We start from the raw sequence: 24,872 nt of genomic DNA, 5'->3' as shown, positions 1-24,872 counted from the left end.
AAGAGTCACATACTCTACCAACTGAGCCAGCCAGGCACCCCTATCATGATATTTAAAGACAAAGAGATATGAATTCAGAAGTTAATAAAATGCTTTTTGTTTATGTTCTTTGTTTAAAGAAGCATGGTAAAGCACTCAGGTTATTAAACTTGAACATTTGTTCAGAGATAAATTGTTCAGAGACAAAACCACAAGAGGTCATTCATTCAGCATGTAATTATGTTCATGTACTTTGTGCTGGGAACTATTTTGGCATAGGGTATAGCAGTGAATGGGATAGACAAAGCCTCTACGTGTGGAGGGAGTTAGACGATAAATACATAGATTACAAAAATAAAATTTCAGGTAGTGATAAGGGCCATGAAGAAGACAAAACAGGGTGATGTGCTTGGTAGAGTATGGTTGGAAGCCCTGCTTTATTTTAGCTAGAGTGGTCAGGGAAGGCCTCTTGTAGATTGGACTTCTGAGCTGAGACCTGAATGATGAGGATGAGTGAGTCTGCAAAGAATTGAGGTTAGAGTAGTCCAGGCAGAAAATGCTTGAATGCAAGGTTCCCAAAGCAATAACAACCTTGGCTTATTCTAAAACTGTCAGGCCAGTGTGACTCTATAGTGCATGTGAGGGAGATGAACTTGGAGAGGTAAGCCAGAACCAAGTTATATCGGGCATAAGGAATTTTGGATTTTATTCAAAGCCAAAGGAGGCTTTGAAGGAGAGTGACATGATCTAATTTGTGATATAATAAGATCTTTATGGCTATAGTGTGGAAAATGTACTGTGAGGAGATAAGAATGCAAGTGAACAGGCTGTTCACTTGGTCCAGGTAAGCGATGGTAGTGTTTGGACTGGAGTGGTAGCAGGAGAAATTGAAAAAAGTGAACAGATTCAGGATATATCTTGGAAGTAGAGTTGATAAGACTCCTAATGTAGTGGATATTAACAATGAAGAAAATAAAAGATTCAAGTGAAATCATAATAAAGCAGAACCACAATAATCCTTTCCAAACTCCCCAGAACAAATGGAAAACAGGGAACCACTTATGATGTGGTGTCTATGAAACAATACCTAGATTTTATTAAATGTACATATCAGCTTTTTACACACTGATGCTAAAGAATGTTAGGTTCTGTTCTGTGGTTAGGAATGTGGGAAGAAGGAAGTAAAATCAGGTCCCAGAAGGGGCAGGGGTCAGAGCATGTGGGACCACGATAGTGTGATGGAAAAATCACTAGTGATAGGCTAACATTCCCTTTAACAACAAGAGTGAAATAGGCCAGTTAGCAGGTAGCTGGTGTACTTTAGGTGAGAATCACTTTTGGAAATTTATTTTGAAATTACTGAGGCTTTTGACCATGTCATGTTCTCATGTTTCCTTTTCACTGTATATTTTCACATTTTGTTTAAACATGAAGTACATTCATGCATATACAAAATCCAGAAAGATTAGGCTTAAAGATTGATAGTAATGATTATAAGCTATTCTTATTTTAAAATTATTTTATTTAAAGAACATGTATAGATAACATAGCACAATGTATAAAAAATATAAAATGAATGCACATGTATTTATCATCAACTTAAAAAAAACAAACCCAGAAGAGGGGTGCCTGGGTGGCTCCGTCAGTAAAGCGTCTGACTCTTGACCTCAGCTCAGATCTCCATCTCACGGTCATGATTTATACTCTGACGTGGAGCCTACTTAAAAAACAAAACAAAACTTTAGAGCATTACCTGCAACTTTGACATCTCCTAGGTGCCTCTCCTGGTTCCCAGATCCCTCTTTCCTCTTTATATAAATAAAATATTGTTAACTTATAAGTGTTTTTGAACATACATAAATTGAATCATACAATATATGTGTACTCTTCTACAATTTGTCTATTTTTTCTTTTCTTTTCTTTTTTAAAGATTTTATTTCTCAAATGCCTGGGTTGCTCAGTCTGTTAAACGTCTGACTCTTGATTTCAGCTCAGGTCATGGTCTTATGGTTGTGAGATCGAGCCCACATCAGGCTCCACACTGGGTATGGAACCTGCTTAAGATTCCTTCTCTCTCTCTCTCTCTCTCTCTCTCTCTCTCTCTCTCTTTCTCTCTCTCTCTTTCCCTCCCTCCCTCCCTCTGCCACTCCCCACCCCCTGCACCTGCATTCTGTCAAAAAAAAAAAAAGTTCCCTTTAAAAAAATTTTTTATTTCTAAGTAATCTCTACACCCAACCTGAGGCTCGAACTCATAATCCCAAGATCAAGAGCCGCACGTGCCCTACCAACTGAGCCAGCCAGGCGCCCCACCTATTTTTTCTTCAGCATTATACTTGACAAAGTACTATAGTTCATTTCATTTATTTTTACTGATATATAGTATTTAATTGTATGAATTTACTACAATTTATCCATCTTCTACTGACTGGGCTTTTGTTTCTTTCAAGTTTTTTATTCCTAGAAAAGTACTGTTACAGACATCCTTTAACCTGTCTCCTGGTATACATGTTAAAGAATGTATTTCTTTTCTCTTGCTGTGTAACAAAGTACCACAAACTTGGCAGCTTAAATGAACACCCATTTATTATTCCTAATTTTTGTTCCTACATGAAAAATCAGTTGTCCCAGAACTATTTTTTTGAAGGTTCCCTCATTTCTTCACAGATCTGCAGTGCTAACTTCATTGTATATCAAGTTTACATTTATAATTAGGTCTGTTTCTAGTCTGTGTTTTCTGTTCCATTGTTGTATTTCTATTACTGGGCTAATACCTGACCACTTTTATAGTAAGGCTTGAGAGCTGGTAGGACAAATCTTCTACCTTATTCCTTTTCCTCAGGAGTATCTTATTTCTTTTTTGCCTTTTGCATTTTCAAATACCTTTTTAAATCTGCTTCAGTTCCACAAAAAAACCTTATTGGAATTTTGATTGGAATAGCATTAAATCTGTGTATCAACTTGAAGAGAACTAACATCTTTACCATATCAAATTATCCTACTTATGAAGACCATATGTCTCTCCATTTATTTAGATCTGTAGTGTCTTTCAATGAAGTTTTATAATTTTTTTCATAAGGGATTTGCATATTTTAAACTTCCTAAGTACATTATATTTTTGGTCAGTGTTATAAATGGTAAATTTTTAAATTAGATTTTCTAACTATATTTTTGCTAGCATATAAAAATGCAAATTTTCTTTTTGTATATTGGTCTTTTATTTAGCAACCTTGACAAACTTTATCTTTAGCAATAATAATTGTCATTTGTAAAAAACAAAAACAAAAACAAAAAAAGTCATTTGTAAGATTTGGGGGATTTTTCTATGTAGATAATCATGTCCTCAGGAAACTGACAGCTTTATTACCTCCTTCTCAACTCTTACCATTTATTACTCTTTCTTTTCTTACTGTGCTGGCCAGGACTTCTAATATAATGAATAAAACTGGTGAAGGTGGCCATTCTTGTTTTATTCATGTTTATAAACAGAATATTTCTAATAGTTCACCATTAGGATAACATTGTAAGTTTTTGATAGCTACTCTTAATCAGATTAATGAAATTCTCTTCCATTCCATATTTGCTAAAAGTCTTATTTGATTTTTTTTAAAAAAATATTTATTTATTTTGAGAGATAGACAGCATGCATGAGTTGGGGGAAGGGGCAGAAGAGGGGTAGGGGAGAGAGAGAGAGAGAGGGAGAGTATCTTAAGCAGGCTCCACACTCAGCTCAGAGCCCTACTCAGGGCTTGATCCTACAACTATGAGATCAAGACTTGAACTGAAATCAAGAGTCTGACACTTAATCTAATGAGCCACTCAGTCACCCTTTGTTTATTTGATTTTTAATCATGAATGGGTGTTGAATTTAATCAACTACTTTATATCTGCTGACATAATCATATAATTTTTTCCCTTTAATCTGATAATGTCAGATGCTCAACCGACTCAGCCACCCAGGCGCCCCTTTTTTAATGTTTTTATTCAGCCTTTGGGAGCTTTTTTTTTTTTTTTTTTTTTTTTTTTTTGGTTTTAGCCAGATACCTTTATTTATTTGTTTATTTTAATTAATATGAAATTTATTGTCAGACTGGTTTCCATACAACGCCCAGTGCTCATCCCAACAGGTACCCTACTCAATGCCCATCACCCATCCTCCCCTCCCTCCCACCCTCCATCAATCCTCAGTTTATTCTCAGTTTTTTTTTTTCAGTATCTATTTCAATTTTTTTCAATATATGAAATTTATTGTCAAATTGGTTTCCATACAACACCCAGTGCTCATCCCAAAAGGTGCCCTCCTCAATACCCATCACCCACCCTCCCTTCCCTCCCACCCCCCATCAACCCTCAGTTTGTTCTCAGTTTTTAAGAGTCTCTTATGCTTTGGCTCTCCCTTTGGGAGTATTTTATAACAGAAAGGTTTTTGGGGTGTCAGTTCACCAAATTACCAGAACTACAATTCCACTTTATTTTTTTTTAACGTTTATGTATTTCTTTTTGAGAGAGACAGTGCACACACCATGAGAGTGGAGCAGGAACAGAGAGGGAAATAGAGGAACTGAAGCGGGCTCTGCACTGACAGCAGAGAGCCTGATGTGGGGCTTGACCTCATGATCCTTGAGCCGAAGTCAGTCACTTAACCAACTGAACCACCCAGGCACCCCTACAATTCCACTTCAGTATTTTTAGTGTAAAGACTTCTGTTAATGTAAGATATGATCACTTACCATCACTTCTGCCTTCTTGTCTCTATGCATAACCATCTCTCTTCCAGCTGGAAACAAGGAAGCCGTGTTATGTAGTAGAAAGAGCATCATACCAGGAGTCAAGAGGCACAAGTTGTAGCTCCAGCACCACCAGTTAGTGGGATCTTAACCAAGCCACTTATTCTCTCTGAGTTTCATTCAATCACCTGCTAAGAGGGAATACTCAGGATTGAAGTGAGAATTACATGAGTTTATAAATGTCAACTCGTTGTTGTAAGGGGAAAGGATGAGAACCAATGATGTCTAGTACATTCTCTGTTAAGGAAATGTAACCAAAACAGGTAGTTTAAGGAGAGAAGAGGGTTGATTTGGTAGCACAGAGGATCTTTTTTGTGTGGTGAAACTATTTCATGGTTTTGAAATGGTGGATACATGACACTGTGCATTTGTTAAAACCCACAGTGCTCTACAGCACAAAGAGTAAACCTTGACACATGCAAATTTTAAAAATAAATAAGGGGAAATGGGATTCAGGATGGAGGGCAGACTGATAAAAGAATCTAATTGTATTATAAATGTATTTAATAACCTCACTGAAAGGAGCCAAGTAACTTGAAAATGAGACTAAAACTAAAGGCAGTAGGAACTGTTCATAAGCACTGTACTCTAGTTGATAAAGTATGAATTCTAGCTTGCTATAGATAATGGTAGATACATGTAGAAGCATTTATAAAAACGTGTTTATACAAGGTTTAGTATTCCCACATATATTTCCTTGTTTTGTCAATTGAGAGGGCCTAGAAGCAATCTTGTAGCAAGGAGCACACCCAGTACCTGGTCCATTCCCCAATAAAAGAAACAGACACTCTTTGGAGAAGTAGCTGATTCTAGGATTGGGTTAACGAATATACAACATGAGCCTGCAGTATCTTGTAGTGCCGGAAAATAAGGCAAGTGCTCCAAAACAAAAATACAATGATGAGAGTATGTCAAAAGAACATAGGAGCCAACTATAGAAAGAAACTATAGAAGAAAGAACTCTTAATAGCCAAAACAGGAACAGTTTGAGCAATAAATAAAATAGTATCGGGTTATAACCCACAGTGTAAAAGAAATGTCTTTGAATCCATACTGATAGAAACAAGCGATTGAGTAAATAAATGGGGGAGAAGAGACAAATCTCCCACGTAAAAGAATTCCAGATAGTTTATGTAGCTATTCTGCCCTTAAAGAAGTGGAGCATAACTCGCTACTCCCTAAGTGTGGGCTGCACATAGTGACTTCCTTCTAAAGAATACAGTGTGGAGGGACCACTGGGTGGCTCCTCGGTTAAGCGACCGACTTCAGCTCAGGTCATGATCTCACAGCTCTTGAGTTCCGAGCCTCGCTTCAGGCTCTGTGCTGACAGCTTAGAGCCTGGAGCCTGCTTTGGATTCTGTGTCTCCCTCTGTCTGCCCCTTTCCCGCTTACGCTCTGTCTCTTCCTCTCAAAAATAAATACTGAAAAAAAAAGTTAAAGAATGCAGTATGGAAAGGAGGAAGGGAATAAGTTTAGAGTGGAGAAACTTGTCAATCACTGCCTCAGCCAGGTGATCAAGGTTAACATTAACCCTGATAAGTCATATTCATATCATGAATACCCTTGATATGATGTGATAAGAATAGCACTTTACTTCTGTGTTTTTTTCCCCTAAAACCCAAACCCCCAGTCTAATCATGAGGAAAACATCTCATAAATATTGAGGGACATTCTACAAGATACCTGATCAGTATTCCTCAAAATTGTCAAGGTCTTCAAAAACAAAGAAAGTCTGAGAAACTATTAGAGCCAAAGTGGAGCCTAAGGAGACCTGATCACGAAATATAACATGATGCCCTAGATGGAATTCTATGAGAGAAAAATACATCGAATGAAGATAAAGGGAATTTGAATAAAGTATGGGCTTAGGTTTATAGTAATGTATTAGTATCGGCTTATTAATTGTAACAAATTACCATGCTAGTGTAAGATTTTAGTAATATAGGAAACTAGGTTAGAATATGGGAGCTTTCTATACTATCTGCAACTTTTCTGTAAATCTTAGACTATTCTAAAATTAAAAGTTTACTTTTGAAATGCAATAGGCGTGCGTGCACAAGTGGGGGAGGGGCAGAGAGAAAGAGAGAGAGAGAGAGAGAGGCAGAGAATCCCAAGCAGGCTCCTCACTGCTAGCGCAGTGCATGACATGGAGCTCAATCTCACAGACCATGAGAGCATGGCCTGAGCCAAAATTAAGAGTTGGATGCTTAACCAACTGAGCCACCTAGGTACCCCTATTGCATTTTATTTTATTTTATTTAAAAAAAATTTTTTTTTTCCCAACATTTATTTATTTTTGGGACAGAGACAGAGCATGAACGGGGGAGGGGCAGAGAGAGAGGGAGACACAGAATCGGAGACAGGCTCCAGGCTCTGAGCCATCAGCCCAGAGCCCGACGCAGGGTTCGAACTCACGGACCGCGAGATCGTGACCTGGCTGAAGTCGGACGCGTAATCGACTGCGCCACCCAGGCACCCCTGCATTTTAAAAGTAAACTTAAGATGAACTCAGTTACCAGCCTGCCTGCTTGTAGATCTCAGCCTCAAAACGTACTAGCTATACCAACCAGGGTATCCCACTTAACTAGAATTACTTTAACTTGTCTATGCCTCACTTATTTATCTGTTTGGGAGGACTAAATGAGTAACATAGTAAAGTATTTAAAGTAATGCCTGGCACATAGCAAGTGCTATATAATGTTTGATTCTGTTTATCATTACTACTTTGTTTTGATCTTTCGTTTTGGGGATCTATGTGTTTATAGCTGAATTACACTGAATCTTCTTCAGCATGCTGAAGTGTCCAACAAAACAGTATCCATAATGCTTTTTTCATAAGGGAGAAATTATTAAGATTGTGAAGATTCAAGAGAAAGGACCAGAACATGAGGATTCCCACCCCGTTTCAAACCAAATAAATAGAATTGACCAAGTGAATGGAGAAGGTACAAAGCCTGGTAGGATCTACTCTTTAAGGGCATAGACATGCCACATATAGAAATTCCGAAGTTAATGTTATTTGGTTTTCAGTAGATTTCTTATTAAAATGTCCACTCCCCTTGTTAAACTGGTATTTGGTTACGCCTGGGTGGCTCAGTTGGTTTAGCATATGGCTTTTGATTTCAGCTCAGGTCATGATCTCATGATTCGTGAGATCAAGCCCCACATCAGGCTCTGCTGATACCAAGGAGCCTGCTTGGGATTCTCTCTCTTCCTCTCTCTCTGCCCCTCCTCCACTCGTTCTTTCTCTCTCTCTCTTTCTCTCTCTCTCAAAAAAAAAAAAAAAAAAACACTCATGTTATTTTAGGACAAAGCACTGCCTACAGTACAAATCCCCAGATTTAGAGTTCAGCATCTGAAGTTTTGGTGACTTTTGAAACAAAATGGAATGTATTATAAAAACATAGGTTTTAGGCTTTTTACTCCTCTGCCTGAAATACATACCAGCTCTATCGAAAACTCCGTATAGATCAGCAGTTTAGGTGTAATAGTGTACTGAGTAGACCATAGCATTTGGAGTCAGGAAGCCTGCTTGGGGTATGGAGTCTGATAGCTGTGTGCATGAGGTAACACATGTAACCTCTTTGAGCCTCGTCTCCCACATCTGTAAAATGGTGATAAAGATGCTTGTCCTGCCTCCTTCCCTTACTTATTGTATTATTGTAAGGATGAGTTGTAAAAGTGAATGTGAGAGCTTTTTGTAAATTATAAAACCTATGCAGATATTATTGTTATAGTAATTCTCAGGTTTTCAACCAGAGTAAAACTCTAATGAAGCCTTATAGTCAGATTAGGTGTTGCATGCCTTTGCTTATTTAATTATATAATAAGATGAAATCATTTGAATTTAACATGCCTTTTATGGTATATTTTCTCACAGTACTTTAGTTTTTATGATGTTTTTCTTTGGTGTAACAAAGGAAGGCATTGTTTTTATCTGTAATTGTTTCCTTCAGGTGGCAGTTTGAGGAAATGGTTTCCAAGCTCTTCGCTGAAATTAGCTATATAGAGAACACAAAAGTGTATCCCTGTGATTTGTGAAATTGTCTCTGTAGGACACAGACCCTCTTGTCCTGGAGTGGAGCTGACCAGCAGAGGGTGCACGAGCTTTCCCAGGAGCTGGCTTCAAAGGCTAGGCTAGGCAGACCTGACTGGTGCCATCTGTGTTTGCTGTCTGATGATTAAGAAGTACTATAAATGAAAAGGTTCTGGCACACCAAAAACACAGTTACCGAATGGAAAGAGAGAGCAATCTTAATGTCACTTAGCAACGTGGCAAGTACCTGCCGTAATTGGTGAGTAGGAAGTTTCTAGATAATTGGAGTTTGGTCTTCTAGCATGGGTTATTTGTTTTCCACCTCCTCCTGCTACTCTTTGCCTTTTCCAATAATTTCTTTCTCTTTCTGTATTCTTTGCCCTTACCGTCTGAGCATCTGCAGTTGTTGGCCTTATGTGGTCTAACAAATTGGAGTCTTTTAAAACTGACCTTTCTCTGAACTTCTATGGCCCTAGGGTAAATGGGTCCTGGATCCAACTGTCTACAGCACCCTGTCTGGGTCCCCTTACCAAGGCTCTCATAGGTTCCATGGCATCTTTTCCTCCATGTAAATGGGTGACCGTTAGAAAAAAAGACTTTGAGACTTTTCAAGTGTTACTATTACCACTGCCCTTACCATCTTTTTTTCCTTCCTTCCCAAGCACGGATCCTCTACCTGTGGATATTGTGTAGAGTTTATATACATAGTGATTGTAAAAATATTTTTATAAGTTTCCTGAATATAAAGGTTATTTGAGTTTACTTAAAAAGAAAAAGAACATTTGAGATGTGTGAAGAAGAAAATAGAAGGAACTCCTTGAGCGTTTCAATCAGAGAAAACTGTAAATTCTTCCAGACTTTTCCTATACATATGTATATTTGTTATTACATATATTAATTTTTAAAAATGAGATCTTACTAAAGGTACGATTTTGTACCCTATTTTTTCCCCCACCTAAAAAAATCATGGACTTCTTTCCATATCAGTAAATTTAGGTTTATAAGCAATATTTTTGCAGGCTCCACACAGTCAGCACAGAGCCCGATGCAGGGCTCTATCTCATAAACCATGAGATCTTGACCTGAGCTGAAATCAAGAGCCAGATGCTCAACCCACTGAGCCACCCAGGAGTCCCTAAGTAACATTTTTAAGTAGCTACGTGATTTTCCCTTACATGGATATACAGTAATTCAGTCAGTTTTCTGAAGATGACTATTTAGATGGTGTAAAATTTTTCAGGATAATGTACAACAGTGCCGTGACAAATGCTTAATATATTCTTCTGGTTACATTCTTAGGATATAATTCTAGAAATTGAATTTTCCATCAAATTTATTCTTCAAGAATTTTCATACAGGGGCGCCTGGGTGGCTCAGTCGGTTAAATGTTTGACTTCGGCTCAGGTCATGATCTTGTGATTCGTGGGTTCAAGCCCCACATCAGGCTCTATGCTGATAGTGCAGAGTCTGCTTCGGGTTCTGTGTCTCCCTTTCTTTATGCCCTTCCCCTCTTGTGCTTGCTTCTTCTTTCCCTCTTTCTCTCTTCCTCTCTCAAAAATAAATAAACATTTAAAAATTTAGAAAAAAAAGAATTTTCATTTGTATTGACAGAGTTTCCTCAGAAAAGGTTTCTCAATGCAGTCTCCCCTGAGAGTGTGTGAGTATGCTTGTTTTTCTATACCACTGATCACAACATTTCACTTTGCCAAAATGATAAGTTAAATACTTAATTAAGCCATCATGCTCTTTTTAAATTTTTTTAAATGCTTTTATTTATTTTTGAAGGAGAGAGAGAGACAGAGCATGAGCAGGGGAGGAGCAGAGACAGACGGAGACACAGAATCAGAAGCAGGCTCCATCCAGGCTCTGAGCGGTCAGCACAGAGCCCAATGCGGGGCTTGAACTCATGAACTGTGAGATCATGACCTGAGCCGAAGTCAGACGCTTAACTGACTGAGCCACCCAGGCGCCCCCATCGTACTCTTTTTTTTTTTTTTTTTAGAAAAAAATTTTTTTTCAACGTTTATTTATTTTTGGGACAGAGAGAGACAGAGCATGAACGGGGAAGGGGCAGAGAGAGAGGGAGACACAGGATCGGAAACAGGCTCCAGGCTCTGAGCCATCAGCCCAGAGCCCGACGCGGGGCTCGAACTCACAGACCGGGAGATCATGACCTGGCTGAAGTCGGACGCTTAACCGACTGCGCCACCCAGGCGCCCCCCATCGTGCTCTTTTTTAAAAAAATTAGTGGTCCTGCCATTCTCCTGGTCACCCCAGAAAATTAAGCCAAAAGGCAGCAGTTCTCCAACTGTTTGGTCTCAGGACTCCTTGACACTGAAAAATTATACCCCCAAGAGCTTTTATTTATATGGATCATAGTTGTCAATGTTTACTATATTAGAAATTAAACCGAAGAAAAATGTAAATATTTATTAAGTCATTTAAAATAACAGTAATAAACCTACTACATATTAGCATGAATACCATTTTTATTAAAAATATTTTCCAAAAGAAACAAGTTAATGAGAAGAATGGCATAGCTTTACATTTTTGCAAATCTCCTTAATATCTGGCCTCTAAGAGAAGATGACCAGATTCTTTTTTTTTTTAAGTATACTTAACACATAGTGTTATATTAGTTTCAGATGTACAACATATTGATTTACAATATGTACATTACTCAGTGCTCACTGTGATAAGTCACTGTCTGTCACCATGTGATGTTATTATGATATTATTGGCTATATTTCTTACATTCTTACATTTTGTCTCTGCAACTTATTTTAAGACTGGAAGTTTGTACCTCTTAATCCTCTCACCTGTTACACTGGATTCTTACGTTTGCTTCTGTATTGAGTCTGTGGTGATTTATTGTTCTCTTTTAGATATGTGAAGAAAAGCTGATCTCACAGAGAAATGTGAGTAGTTAGAAAGAGGAGGAGTACTTTAATAGTCTCTTAGGATGAATGTGAATACTCTCTTTGATATTATACCAAATTCCAATAAGTGGTAGTTTCTTAAAGGTGAATTGCAATATAATACTTGAAACCATATCAGTGTACTTCTCTTACTCTGTTACATTAAAATCCATTGATCGTCTTGCACTCTGAATGGATCTTTTACCCATGTATGATTTTGTGATACCGTATGTGTCATCTGGAAAATATTGGTTCACTGAGTTGTGCATGTCTTCCAAACGTTGACACATTTTATTATACCATGTCAAAAATACCTTATTCTCCTCAGTGTTGAAGTGTCAGAAAGCTGTTAAGCTAAGCATGGTGGACACAAGTTTTCTAGAAGAACTCTAACTTTTTGCTTAAAAGCTTGAATTTTATTAATGGCAACAAATGGTGTCAGTTGTTTTCCTGCCAGGCTTACTTTGTTTCTGAGAAAATGCCAAAGTACAAATGGTGTTCCATGAAAACAATTGTTTCGCTTCATCAAGGATATGCCGAAGTGAAACAGACTTTTTTTTTCTCCTGTCGATGCATGGTTGGTGAAGAAAATAGTCACCTGCAGTACAGTTTGGTGCCACTGCCTTGATTCAGACTAAGGTGCCAGCAGTTTTATCCACCATTGCCTATGCATCATCAGTGCACCTGTCACCACTGTAAAAAAGACAAAGAATATGTTGATATTATTAGGAAAAGAATTTTGACCTTTTGTGGACCCCCTTAAAGTGTTTTGGGCCCCTAGGGATCCCTGGACCACACTCTGAGAACCTGTAGTCCAAGGTAATCATAGGAACACATTCTATTTTCAGAGACTGATTTAGAGATAGTTTGTGACTCTCAATTCTGGCCAGAGAAATCCGAGAGCAAGCCTGTTGAGGGGCTCGTGAGATAATTTCTCCATCCCTAAAAAAAGACGTAAGAAAGAAATAGTCCTTTTCTTCCTCTGGATGTTGCTGTGTCAGTGTGATGCCTGGAGCTGCAGCAGCCATGTCGTAATTGGCAAAGGGAACGAGCCTTAGGGTGAAGGTGATGCTCAAAGAGCAGGATGGAGAAATGGCAAGAACGTGGGTCCTTGATGACATCCTTGAACTAAAGATGAAACCACACCTAGAACTGGCCCAACCTCTGGACTTCCAGTCATGAGAGATATTTTTCTCTCATTATTTAAGCCAAGATCTTCTGTTACTTGCAGTTGAAAGCACCCCCCAAAGATATTTTTTGTTAGTGTGATGAATATTTTTAAGTGTTTGGTGGCCATTTGCATTTTTTTGGTGAATGTTTGTTGATGGCATTAGCACATTTTCTACTGAGGTCATTTCTAAGTATTTTCTAAGTGTTCCTTATAGATCAATAGTACATTGCAGTGTTTTGCAGTATCTCCACTGGAGTCTTTTGTAGCATATCTTCCCATAAGCTTTTAATGAAATGTTTATTTTTTATTTATTTATTTTTATATATATGAAATTTATTGTCAAATTGGTTTCCATACAACACCCAGTGCTCATCCCAAAAGGTGCCCTCCTCAATACCCATCACCCACCCTCTCCTCCCTCCCACACCCCATCAGCCCTCAGTTTGTTCTCAGTTTTTAACAGTCTCTTATGCTTTGGCTCTCTCCCACTCTAACCTCTTTTTTTTTTTTTTTCCTTCCCCTCCCCCATGGGTTCCTGTTAAGTTTCTTAGGATCCACATAAGAGTGAAACCATATGGTATCTGTCTTTCTCTGTATGGCTTATTTCACTTAGCATCACACTCTCCAGTTCCATCCACGTTGCTACAAAAGGCCATATTTCATTTTTTCTCATTGCCACGTAGTATTCCATTGTGTATATAAACCACAGTTTCTTTATCCATTCATCAGTTGATGGACATTTAGGCTCTTTCCATAATTTGGCTATTGTTGAGAGTGCTGCTATGAACATTGGGGTACAAGTGGCCCTATGCATCAGTACTCCTGTATCCCTTGGATAAATTCCTAGCAGTGCTATTGCTGGGTCATAGGGTAGGTCTATTTTTAATTTTCTGAGGAACCTCCACACTGCTTTCCAGAGCGGCTGCACCAATTTGCATTCCCACCAGCAGTGCAAGAGGGTTCCTGTGTCTCCACATCCTCTCCAGCATCTATAGTCTCCTGATTTGTTCATTTTGGCCACTCTGACTGGCGTGAGGTGATATCTGAGTGTGGTTTTGATTTGTATTTCCCTGATAAGGAGCAACGCTGAACATCTTTTCATGTGCCTGTTGGCCATCCGGATGTCTTCTTTAGAGAAGTGTCTATTCATGTTTTCTGCCCATTTCTTCGCTGGGTTATTTGTTTTTCGGGTGTGGAGTTTGGTGAGCTCTTTATAGATTTTGGATACTAGCCCTTTGTCCGATATGTCATTTGCAAATATCTTTTCCCATTCCGTTGGTTGCCTTTTAGTTTTGTTGGTTGTTTCCTTTGCTGTGCAGAAGCTTTTTATCTTCATAAGGTCCCAGTAATTCACTTTTGCTTTTAATTCCCTTGCCTTTGGGGATGTGTCGAGTAAGAGATTGCTACGGCTGAGGTCAGAGAGGTCTTTTCCTGCTTTCTCCTCTAAGGTTTTGATGGTTTCCTGTCTCACATTCAGGTCCTTTATCCATTTTGAGTTTATTTTTGTGAATGGTGTGAGAACGTGGTCTAGTTTCAACCTTCTGCATGTTGCTGTCCAGTTCTCCCAGCACCATTTGTTAAAGAGACTGTCTTTTTTCCATTGGATGTTCTTTCCTGCTTTGTCAAAGATGAGTTGGCCATACGTTTGTGGGTCTAGTTCTGGGGTTTCTATTCTATTCCATTGGTCTATGTGTCTGTTTTTGTGCCAACACCATGCTGTCTTGATGATGACAGCTTTGTAGTAGAGGCTAAAGTCTGGGATTGTGATGCCTCCTGCTTTGGTCTTCTTCTTCAAAATTCCTTTGGCTATTCGGGCCTTTTGTGGTTCCATATGAATTTTAGGATTGCTTGTTCTAGTTTCAAGAAGAATGCTGGTGCAATTTTGATTGGGATTGCATTGAATGTGTAGATAGCTTTGGGTAGTATTGACATTTTGACAATATTTATTCTTCCAATCCATGAGCAGGGAATGTCTTTCCATTTCTTTAAATCTTCTTCAATTACCTTCATAAGCTTTCTATAGTTTTCAGCATACAGATCCTTTACATCTTTGGTTAGATTTATTCCTAGGTATTTTATGCTTCTTGGTGCAATTGTGAATGGGATCAGTTTCTTTATTTGTCTTTCTGTTGCTTCATTGTTAGTGTATAAGAATGCAACTGATTTCTGTACATTGATTTTGTATCCTGCAACTTTGCTGAATTCATGTATCAGTTCTAGCAGACTTTTGCTGGAGTCTATCGGATTTTCCATGTATAATATCATGTCATCTGCAAAAAGCGAAAGCTTGACTTTATCTTTGCCAATTTTGATGCCTTTGATTTCCTTTTGTTGTCTGATTGCTGATGCTAGAACTTCCAGCACTATGTTAAACAGCAGCGGTGAGAGTGGGCATCCCTGTCGTGTTCCTGATCTCAGGGAAAAAGCTCTCAGTTTTTCCCCGTTGAGGATGATGTTAGCTGTGGGCTTTTCATAAATGGCTTTGATGATGTTTAAGTATGTTCCTTCTATCCCAACTTTCTCAAGGGTTTTTATTAAGAAAGGGTGCTGGATTTTGTCGAAGGCCTTTTCTGCATCGATTGACAGGATCATATGGTTCTTCTCTTTTTTTTTGTTAATGTGATGTATCACGTTGATTGATTTGCGAATGTTGAACCAGCCCTGCATCCCAGGAATGAATCCCACTTGATCATGGTGAATAATTCTTTTTATATGCCGTTGAATTCGATTTGCTAGTATCTTATTGAGAATTTTTACATCCATATTCATCAGGGATATTGGCCTGTAGTTCTCTTTTTTTACTGGGTCTCTGTCTGGTTTAGGAATCAAAGTAATACTGGCTTCATAGAATGAGTCTGGAAGTTTTCCTTCCCTTTCTATTTCTTGGAATAGCTTGAGAAGGATAGGTATTATCTCTGCTTTAAACGTCTGGTAGAACTCCCCTGGGAAGCCATCTGGTCCTGGACTCTTATTTGTTGGGAGATGTTTGATAACCGATTCAATTTCTTCGCTGGTTATGGGTCTGTTCAAGCTTTCTATTTCCTCCTGATTGAGTTTTGGAAGAGTGTGGGTGTTCAGGAATTTGTCCATTTCTTCCAGGTTGTCCAATTTGTTGGCATATAAGTTTTCATAGTATTCCCTGATAATTGTTTGTATCTCTGAGGGATTGGTTGTAATAATTCCATTTTCATTCATGATTTTATCTATTTGGGTCATCTCCCTTTTCTTTTTGAGAAGCCTGGCTAGAGGTTTGTCAATTTTGTTTATTTTTTCAAAAAACCAACTCTTGGTTTCGTTGATCTGCTCTACAGTTTTTTTAGATTCTATATTGTTTATTTCTGCTCTGATCTTTATTATTTCTCTTCTTCTGCTGGGTTTAGGCTGTCTTTGCTGTTCTGCTTCTATTTCCTTTAGGTGTGCTATTAGATTTTGTATTTGGGATTTTTCTTGTTTCTTGAGATAGGCCTGGATTGCAATGTATTTTCCTCTCAGGACTGCCTTCGCTGCGTCCCAAAGCGTTTGGATTGTTGTATTTTCATTTTCGTTTGTTTCCATATATTTTTTAATTTCTTCTCTAATTGCCTGGTTGACCCACTCATTCATTAGTAGGGTGTTCTTTAACCTCCATGCTTTTGGAGGTTTTCCAGGCTTTTTTCTCTGGTTGATTTCAAGCTTCATAGCATTGTGGTCTGAAAGTATGCATGGTATAATTTCAATTCTTGTAAACTTATGAAGGGCTGTTTTGTGACCCAGTATATGATCTGTCTTGGAGAATGTTCCATGTGCACTCGAGAAGAAAGTATATTCTGTTGCTTTGGGATGCAGAGTTCTAAATATATCTGTCAAGTCCATCTGATCCAATGTCTCATTCAGGGCCCTTGTTTCTTTATTGACCATGTGTCTAGATGATCTATCCATTTCTGTAAGTGGTGTATTAAAGTCCCCTGCAATTACCACATTCTTATCAATAAGGTTGCTTATGTTTATGAGTAATTGTTTTATATATTTGGGGGCTCCAGTATTCGGCACATAGACATTTATAATTGTTAGCTCTTCCTGATGGATAGACCCTGTAACTATTATATGATGTCCTTCTTCATCTCTTGTTACAGCCTTTAATTTAAAGTCTAGTTTGTCTGATATAAGTATGGCTACTCCAGCTTTCTTTTGGCTTCCAGTAGCATGATAAATAGTTCTCCATCCCCTCACCCTCAGTCTAAAGGTGTCCTCAGGTCTAAAATGAGTCTCTTGTAGACAGCAAATAGATGGGTCTTGTTTTTTTATCCATTCTGATACCCTGTGTCTTTTGGTTGGCGCGTTTAATCCATTTACATTCAGTGTTATTATAGAAAGATACGGGTTTAGAGTCATTGTGATGTCTGTATGTTTTATGCTTGTAGTGATGTCTCTGGTACTTTGTCTCACAGGGTCCCCCTTAGGATCTCTTGTAGGGCTGGTTTAGTGGTGACAAATTCCTTCAGTTTTTGTTTGTTTGGGAAGACCTTTATCTCTCCTTCTATTCTAAATGACAGACTTGCTGGATAAAGGATTCTTGGCTGCATATTTTTTCTGTCTAGCACACTGAAAATCTCGTGCCAATTCTTTCTGGCCTGCCAAGTTTCAAAAGAGAGATCAGTCATGAGTCTTATAGGTCTCCCTTTATATGTGAGGGCACGTTTACCCCTTGCTGCTTTCAGAATTTTCTCTTTATCCTTGTATTTTGCCAGTTTCACTATGATATGTCATGCAGAAGATCGATTCAAATTACGTCTGAAGGGAGTTCTCTGTGCCTCTTGGATTTCAATGCCTTTTTCCTTCCCCAGTTCAGGGAAGTTCTCAGCTATGATTTCTTCAAGTACCCCTTCAGCACCTTTCCCTCTCTCTTCCTCCTCTGGGATACCAATTATGCGTATATTATTTCTTTTTAGTGTATCACTTAGTTCTCTAATTTTCCCCTCATACTCCTGGATTTTTTTATCTCTCTTTTTCTCAGCTTCCTCTTTTTCCATAACTTTATCTTCTAGTTCACCTATTCTCTCCTCTGCCTCTTCAAGCCGAGCTGTGGTGGTTTCCATTTTGTTATGCGTTTCGTTTAAAGCGTTTTTCAGCTCCTCGTGACTGTTCCTTAGTCCCTTGATCTCTGTAGCAAGAGATTCTCTGCTGTCCTGTATACTGTTTTCAAGCCCAGCGATTAGTTTTATGACTATTATTCTAAATTCACTTCCTGTTATGTTATTTAAGTCCTTTTTGATCAGCTCATTAGCTGTTGTTATTTCCTGGAGATTCTTCTGAGGGGAATTCTTCCGCTTGGTCATTTTGGATAGTCCCTGGAGTGGTGAGGACCTGCAGGGCACTTCCCCTGTGCTGTGGTGTATAACTGGAGTTGGTGGGCGGGGCCGCAGTCAGACCTGATGTCTGCCCCCAGCCCACCGCTGGGCCCACAGTCAGACTGGTGTGTGCCTTCTCTTCCCCTCTCCTAGGGTCGGGATTCACTGTGGGGTGGCGTGGCCCATCTAGGCTACTTGCACCCTGCCAGGCTTGTGATGCTGGGGATCTGGCGTATTAGCTGGGGTGGGTAGGCAAGGTGCACGGGGGCAGGAGGGGCAGGCTTAGCTCGCTTCTCCTTAGGTGATCCACTTCAGGAGGGGCCCTGTGGCAGCGGGAGGGAGTCAGATCCGCTGCCGGAGATTTGGCTCCGCAGAAGCGCAGAGTTGGGTGTTTGCGCGGAGTGAGCAAGTTCCCTGGCAGGAACTGGTTCTCTTTGGGATTTTGGCTGGGGAATGGGCGGGGGAGATGGCGCTGGTGAGTGCCTTTGTTCCCCTCCAAACTGAGCTCTGTCTTCCGGGGGCTCAGCAGCTCTCCCTCCCTTTGTCCTCCAGCCTTCCCGCTTTCCGAGCAGAGCTGTTAACTTATGACCTCCCAGACGCTAAGTCTCGCTTGCTGTCGGAACACAGTCTGTCAGGCCCCTCCGCTTTTGCAAGCCAGACTCGGGGGCTCTGCTTGGCCGCGAGCCGCCCCTCCGCCCCGGCTCCCTCCCGCCAGTCCGTGGAGCGCGCACCGCCTCACTGCCCTTCCTACCCTCTTCCGTGGGCCTCTTGTCTGCGCTTGGCTCCGGCGACTCCGTTCTGCTAATCCTCTGGCGGTTTTCTGGGTTATTTAGGCAGGTGTAGGTGGAATCTAAGTGATCAGCAGGACGCGCGGTGAGCCCAGCGTCCTCCTACGCCGCCATCTTCCCTCAAAATCCCCCATAAGCTTTTATAAACAATATATTAGTCTTTTTCTTTCATTTTTAACTTTTTAGCTTTGGCGTCATGTTCAAAAGAGTCTTTTCTACCCTACTTTTTAGGAAGCACATATATTTTTTAGGCCTATTAAGGAGTATTTTTTACATTACCTGGAATTTATTTTGGTGTTAGATATAGATAGCATTGGCATATAAATTTATTATTTCCAAATACGTAGGCCATTTTCTTTTTCTTTTTCTTTTTTAAAGATTTTATTGATTTATTTATATTTTATTTATTTATTTTTTAGTAGGCTCTATGCTCAACATGGGGCTTGAATTCACGATCCTGAGACCAAGAGTTGCATGCTGTACTGACTGAGCCAGCCAGGCACCTCCCCTAAAGATTTTATTTTTTTAAGTAATCTCGATACCCAACATGGGGTTTGAACCTACAATCACGAGATCAAGAGTCACATGCTTCACCGACTGAGCCAGCCAGGCACCCCTTCCTTTCTCTCTCTCTCTCTTCCTTTCTTCTTCCTCGCTCTCTTTCTCTTCCTTTCTTTCTTTTCTTTTCTTTTCTTTTCTTTTCTTTTCTTTTCTTTTCTTTTCTTTCCTTCCTTCCTTCTACACCCAAGTTGAGGCTTGGACCCACCACACCAAGATCCAGAGTCACAGGTTGCACCAGCTGAGCCAGCCAGGCTCCCTGGTAGCCCATGTTCTTCAAACACTTTTTTGAATAGTCCAACCATAACCTACTGATTTGAAGTACTAGCTTTGTTACAAATAGAATTCTTACATGCATTTTGACTAGTTTCTGGATTATCTATTCTTTTTCACTGCTTTGACTATATATCCTAGCACTAGAGACATGGCTAAGTATACACATACTTGATGTATAGTGTACTCTAATGTCTGGAAAAATGAGTACTTCCCTACCCCCCTTTCCCCGATGCCACCGCAACTAGCATCACTATTTCCCTTCCAGTATTTTCCTGGCACTTTCTGCATGTGTATTCTTCCAGATAAACTTTTAAATTATTTGTTTAAGCTTCTCAAAAACATTTTTGGAATTTTGAATGAATTTCTTTAATTTTATGGATGATTTTGGTGAGAATTTACATTTTTACAATATTAATCTTCAGCTTCAGAAACCCATGTACCGTCTTCCTATTTATTAAAATTATCTTCCATGCCCCTGTGTAGAGTTGTATAGCTCTCTTCATATCAGTTCTATACATTTCTGGCTAAGTTTATTCCTGCGTATTTCATATTATGTTTGTTATAATCATAAGAGGAACCTTATCCCCTGTATATTTTCTATTTTGCTATTGATGTTAAAAAAAAACATTCAGCTCATATTTCCAGATAGTTTTGGCTTCTTAAAAAAGAATAAGCACACAGGATACTATCATTTGTGTTAGTACAGTATATACTGTGTGAACTTGATTTATGAGGTATGACTGTTTAAGGCTGTTTAAGGAAACAGAACATACCAGAAGCTAGATCTCAATGAATATGATCTTTCTAAGCTGGTTATGTTATAGCAACAAGAACGACAACTTACTGTAAAAAAAAATTAAGGGTATTATCCTCAAGCAAAGAGTTTGCCACCACTGAGGATATGAAAAACAATTAATAGGCCTGCTATGAGGACATTATCTGAAAATAGAATTTCAAAGATGTTTATCATTGGAATAAATGGTAATCTCTCAAAGTGACTTACTTGAAGGGTCAACACTTATTTTGATGTCCACATCTAGTTTTTAGTTAAACAACATCACTTGTAGACACACCTTATGTTATCAGGTGGCAAAAAAATGGCTGACAAGTTTTATGTGTTTTGTTGTTGTTTTAAAAGAATCATATTGTTTTTGTATTAAATAAGATTCATGTTGCCCCAGGCATTATGGATTGGCAGTGTTTCAGCTGTTGGGAAAATGAAATTTGCCAGTTTTCTAAGATCATTTAAAATAAACAAATTTCTTTTCATCCACATTATGGATTTAAAAAGCATGTGTGGGCTAGTCTTGTATCTTAATCACCATTTAAAATGTTTCTATAGAACATATGGTTCTAGGGCGCATGGGTTGCTCAGGTCAGGGGCTTAGGTCAGGATCTCACGATTGGTAGGATCGAGCTCCAGGTCAGGCTTGTGCTGATAGCATGGAGCCTGCTTGGGATTCTGTCTCTCTTCCTCTCTCTCTCTCTCTCTCTCTCTCTCTCTCTCTGTCTCTCTCTCTCTCTCTCCACCCCCCACCCTGTCCCCTGTGCCCACATGTACATGTGCTCTCTCTCTCTCTCTCTCTCAAAATAAACTTAAAAAAAAAAAGAAAATGTAGTTCTGAGCTTTTAACAGCTGACTTACAGATAATATTAGAAATAAGACCTTTTATAGATTGAAGATCACAAAGGTTTCTCTACATGATGTGATCGAGGTTAAATATATAATTCTTTCTTGGGACTCCTGGCTGGCTCATTCAGTAGAGCATGTGACTTTGATCTTGGGGTTGTGAGTTCAACCCCCATGTTAGGTGTAGAGATTACTTAAAAATAAGTCTTTAAAAAATATTTTATATATACATATATAACATTATGTATGTATGTATGCATCTATCTATACATATATATATAATGTTCTTAAGCAACTTGCTATGGCATTATTATTCATGGGCTTTAAAAAATAATTCCTAAATTTATTGATTTTTTTTAGTTTATATAATTTCTTGGAATAAGGTTTATTGTATGTTTAGGTAAAGAGTGTTTGTATCCTTTATTTCTTTGGGTGAGGAGTCTGGCTCCAAGTCAGAATCCTATGTGTGATGTTTCAGGCCTGACCATAGGCAATTACAAGATTTTCCTGGAAGGCCTCATGGGAAGAGCTACCATTCCCACACAAGAATTGGGGTACAGCCAGTGCATTGCAGTTTTCTGGAGTGATTGCAGTCAAGGCTCCCCTGGGCAGTCATGCTCAATAATGAGGACTGCTGCTGAGATACTTTCTCCACTTTGGTGGCTCAGTACTATTCCCCTCTTAGCTCTTCTTCCCCCAGCCCCACTCCCCTTTGCCCATGGATCCATAAAAAGGCAGGAGACAACGTGATCCTTACTGAGTGCCATTCCGCAGGGAAAAATGGAATGCTGGAGAGTTGGTGCCTCTCGTTGCCTCTTGCAACGAGTAAGTAAAAGGCTCGACTGTTAATTTCAGTTTGGCTTGTTGTCCTAATTTACCATTTCAGTACCTGATTGCTCAACATAGGAGGTGGGAATGGTGTTCCTAATAATTTACTATTTTTTCATCTGATGGATTTTTTTCCTTTTCAAGCTTTAAGGGGTGCCATTTATTTTTGTTTAATTTTATTTAAATCCAAGTTAGTTAACATACAGTGTAATAATGATTTCAGGAGTAGAATTTAGTGATTGATTCATCACTTACATGTAACACCCAATGTTCATCCCAACAAGTGCCATATAGAAATGTTTCTGGAATTCACTGAATAATAATTTGACTTTATATTTGTGAGGTATGATGTATTTTATAACGTTCTGTGCAAGAACTTTGTAATTTCGGAATTATCTCCATTTTGCAAATGAGCCAATAGGTTCAGGCCCAGTAAGTGACTTTTCTCAACGTTTATTTATTTTTGGGACAGAGAGAGACAGAGCATGAACGGGGAGGGGCAGAGAGGGAGACACAGAATCGGAAACAGCCTCCAGGCTCTGAGCCATCAGCCCAGAGCCTGACGCGGGGCTCGAACTCACGGACCGCGAGATCGTGACCTGGCTGAAGTCGGACGCTTAACCGACTGCGCCACCCAGGCGCCCCCCCAGTAAGTGACTTTTCTAAAAGTCATGATAATAGATGGTTGGACCAGGACTTGAACTTGAGGCTTATTATATTCTTAGTTTAGCACTTTCTACTTTGCTTCCCTACTTCATTGTTAAATTAGTCTTACCTTCTTGGGAAGTTGGGACAACTTTAGGGCTGTTTAAGAAGTATGGTGCAAGGCTTGATTCTGTGGTGTTCCTGAAGCCTTCTGGAAGTTATAGGTTAATGATAATGACAGTAATATCAGCTAAAGTTTACTGAGCACTTACCATGTATCCAGCACTACATTACATATATATTTTACATAGATCACCTTCTGTGACCTTCCTATATCTTAGAATACTCTTATTAGCCACCTTTGAGTAAATTAAAGTATCCCGTCAGAGGTTGTGTGGTAGCCGGTGGCAGAGCCTGCACTCAACTTAGTCCAAACCCTTTGCCTCTCCACTTGAAACTGCTTTCCAAGAAGACTTGAGGTGATTCTGCCCTACTTTGCAATATGTCAGCTATTAAAGAGGAATAAGAGGGGCTCCTGGGTGGCTCAGTCAGTTAAGTGTCTGACTTCAACTCAGGTCATGATTTCGTGGTTGGTGAGTTTGAGCCCCTGGTTGGGAACTGCACTGACATTGCAGAGCCTGCTTGGGATTCTATCTCTCCCTCGTTCTCTGTGCCTGTCCCACTCTCTGTCTCAAAATAAACTTAAAAAAAAAAAAAAAAAGGAATAAGAGAATTCTCTGGAACAGAATCTCCTAATACAGTATTTCTCAATGTTGAAAAATGTATAAACCTCCATTTAAAGGGGAAAAAATTCTCAGATCTCTGGGTTGACTTAAATTGACATATTGTTATACAAATCTAGGTAAAAGTCCTTGTGCATAGAGCTCTTTTTCAACTATAAAATCAAAATAAGTATAAATACCATCACAAGGCCAATATAATTCAAATTAACAGCATAATGTGACTGCTGATGTGTTACCAAAACTAAATTGCAGCTCTCATTATTAATTAGGTACTGACCTCCTCCACGTAGGTTCACTTGACTTCAGCCCATCTTTACTATCATGTGCTGTGTATCTTCTCAATTCCCTTACCACTTTTCTCAATTTGAAATACTGCAGAATCTTTTGCGGTGTGCTATATACTCAGACGCTTCATTTCCATATTATATCTGTGCTGCTTGTTGCCAACAAGATCATAAATGCAAACCCAGGCACTGAAATCAAGTAGCAGTTATACCTTTGCTCCTATTGATTTTGTTTTTAGATTGTCATAATAAAAACACGATTTAAAAAATTGTCATAGGACCTCAGTTTGACAAACCCAGTTTGCTTGTTTGTTTTTAATTGTTTTAAGTCATCTCTATACCAACGCACAACCCCGAGATCAAGAGTCACATGCTCTACTGACTGAGCCAGCCACGCACCCCAAAGGCTGTTTTCATAGGTGTGTCCAGTAGGAGATTTTTCCTGAAGAGCAAGGAATGGAGATCTGTTGTAATGACCTTCAGAAGGTTAAAATGAGGTGGTGGATGGCCATCATGTTTTTAGCTCCTGTCCATGCTAAAGTTTCTCTTTCTTGGGTGTTTATAACCTTGTGGTTCTTTCTAGCCACATATAAGAGCTTCTCTCATTGAAAGCAGGATTTCCTTCCCATTGTTACACTGTTACTGTTTTTGTTACTAGGTGACATGGGTTAATAAACTCTGAAGGCCTCATTATCAACCCATACATTCTATCTCTCTTCCCCTTCTTTTTCTTTTCTTTTTTCTTTTCTTTTCTTTCCTAAAAGAAAATAAAATCTTTTGTAAGATTTTATTTTTAAGTAATCTCTACATGGGGCTCTGATTTATAACCCTGAGATCAAGAGTTGCATGCTTCATCAGGTGCCCCCCCTTTCCCTTATTTCTGTTTAACCCAGACTTAAGCCCCG

At 39.1% G+C, this 24,872-nt stretch overlaps 1 protein-coding gene and 1 long non-coding RNA gene across 3 annotated transcripts in view; one reads left to right on the top strand and one right to left on the bottom strand.

Annotated features, from left to right (window-relative positions):
- METTL8 (methyltransferase 8, methylcytidine) overlaps positions 1-24,872 on the top strand; it is a 93,557-nt gene that overhangs the window by 3,023 nt on the left and 65,662 nt on the right. The gene's annotated exons all lie outside the window — the stretch shown is intronic.
- Positions 11,723-24,765, bottom strand: LOC122481448. Its single transcript, XR_006296852.1, has 2 exons — positions 24,351-24,765; positions 11,723-12,410 (listed from the first exon to the last, which is right to left on the bottom strand). It is a non-coding gene; the product is annotated as an uncharacterized LOC122481448 (long non-coding RNA).

This window comes from Prionailurus bengalensis, chromosome C1 (assembly GCF_016509475.1).
Source record: "Prionailurus bengalensis isolate Pbe53 chromosome C1, Fcat_Pben_1.1_paternal_pri, whole genome shotgun sequence".
Classification (NCBI taxonomy): Eukaryota; Metazoa; Chordata; class Mammalia; order Carnivora; family Felidae; genus Prionailurus; species Prionailurus bengalensis.
The sequence above is the reverse complement of the archived record's forward strand: the minus strand, read 5'-3'. Positions and strand labels throughout refer to the sequence as shown.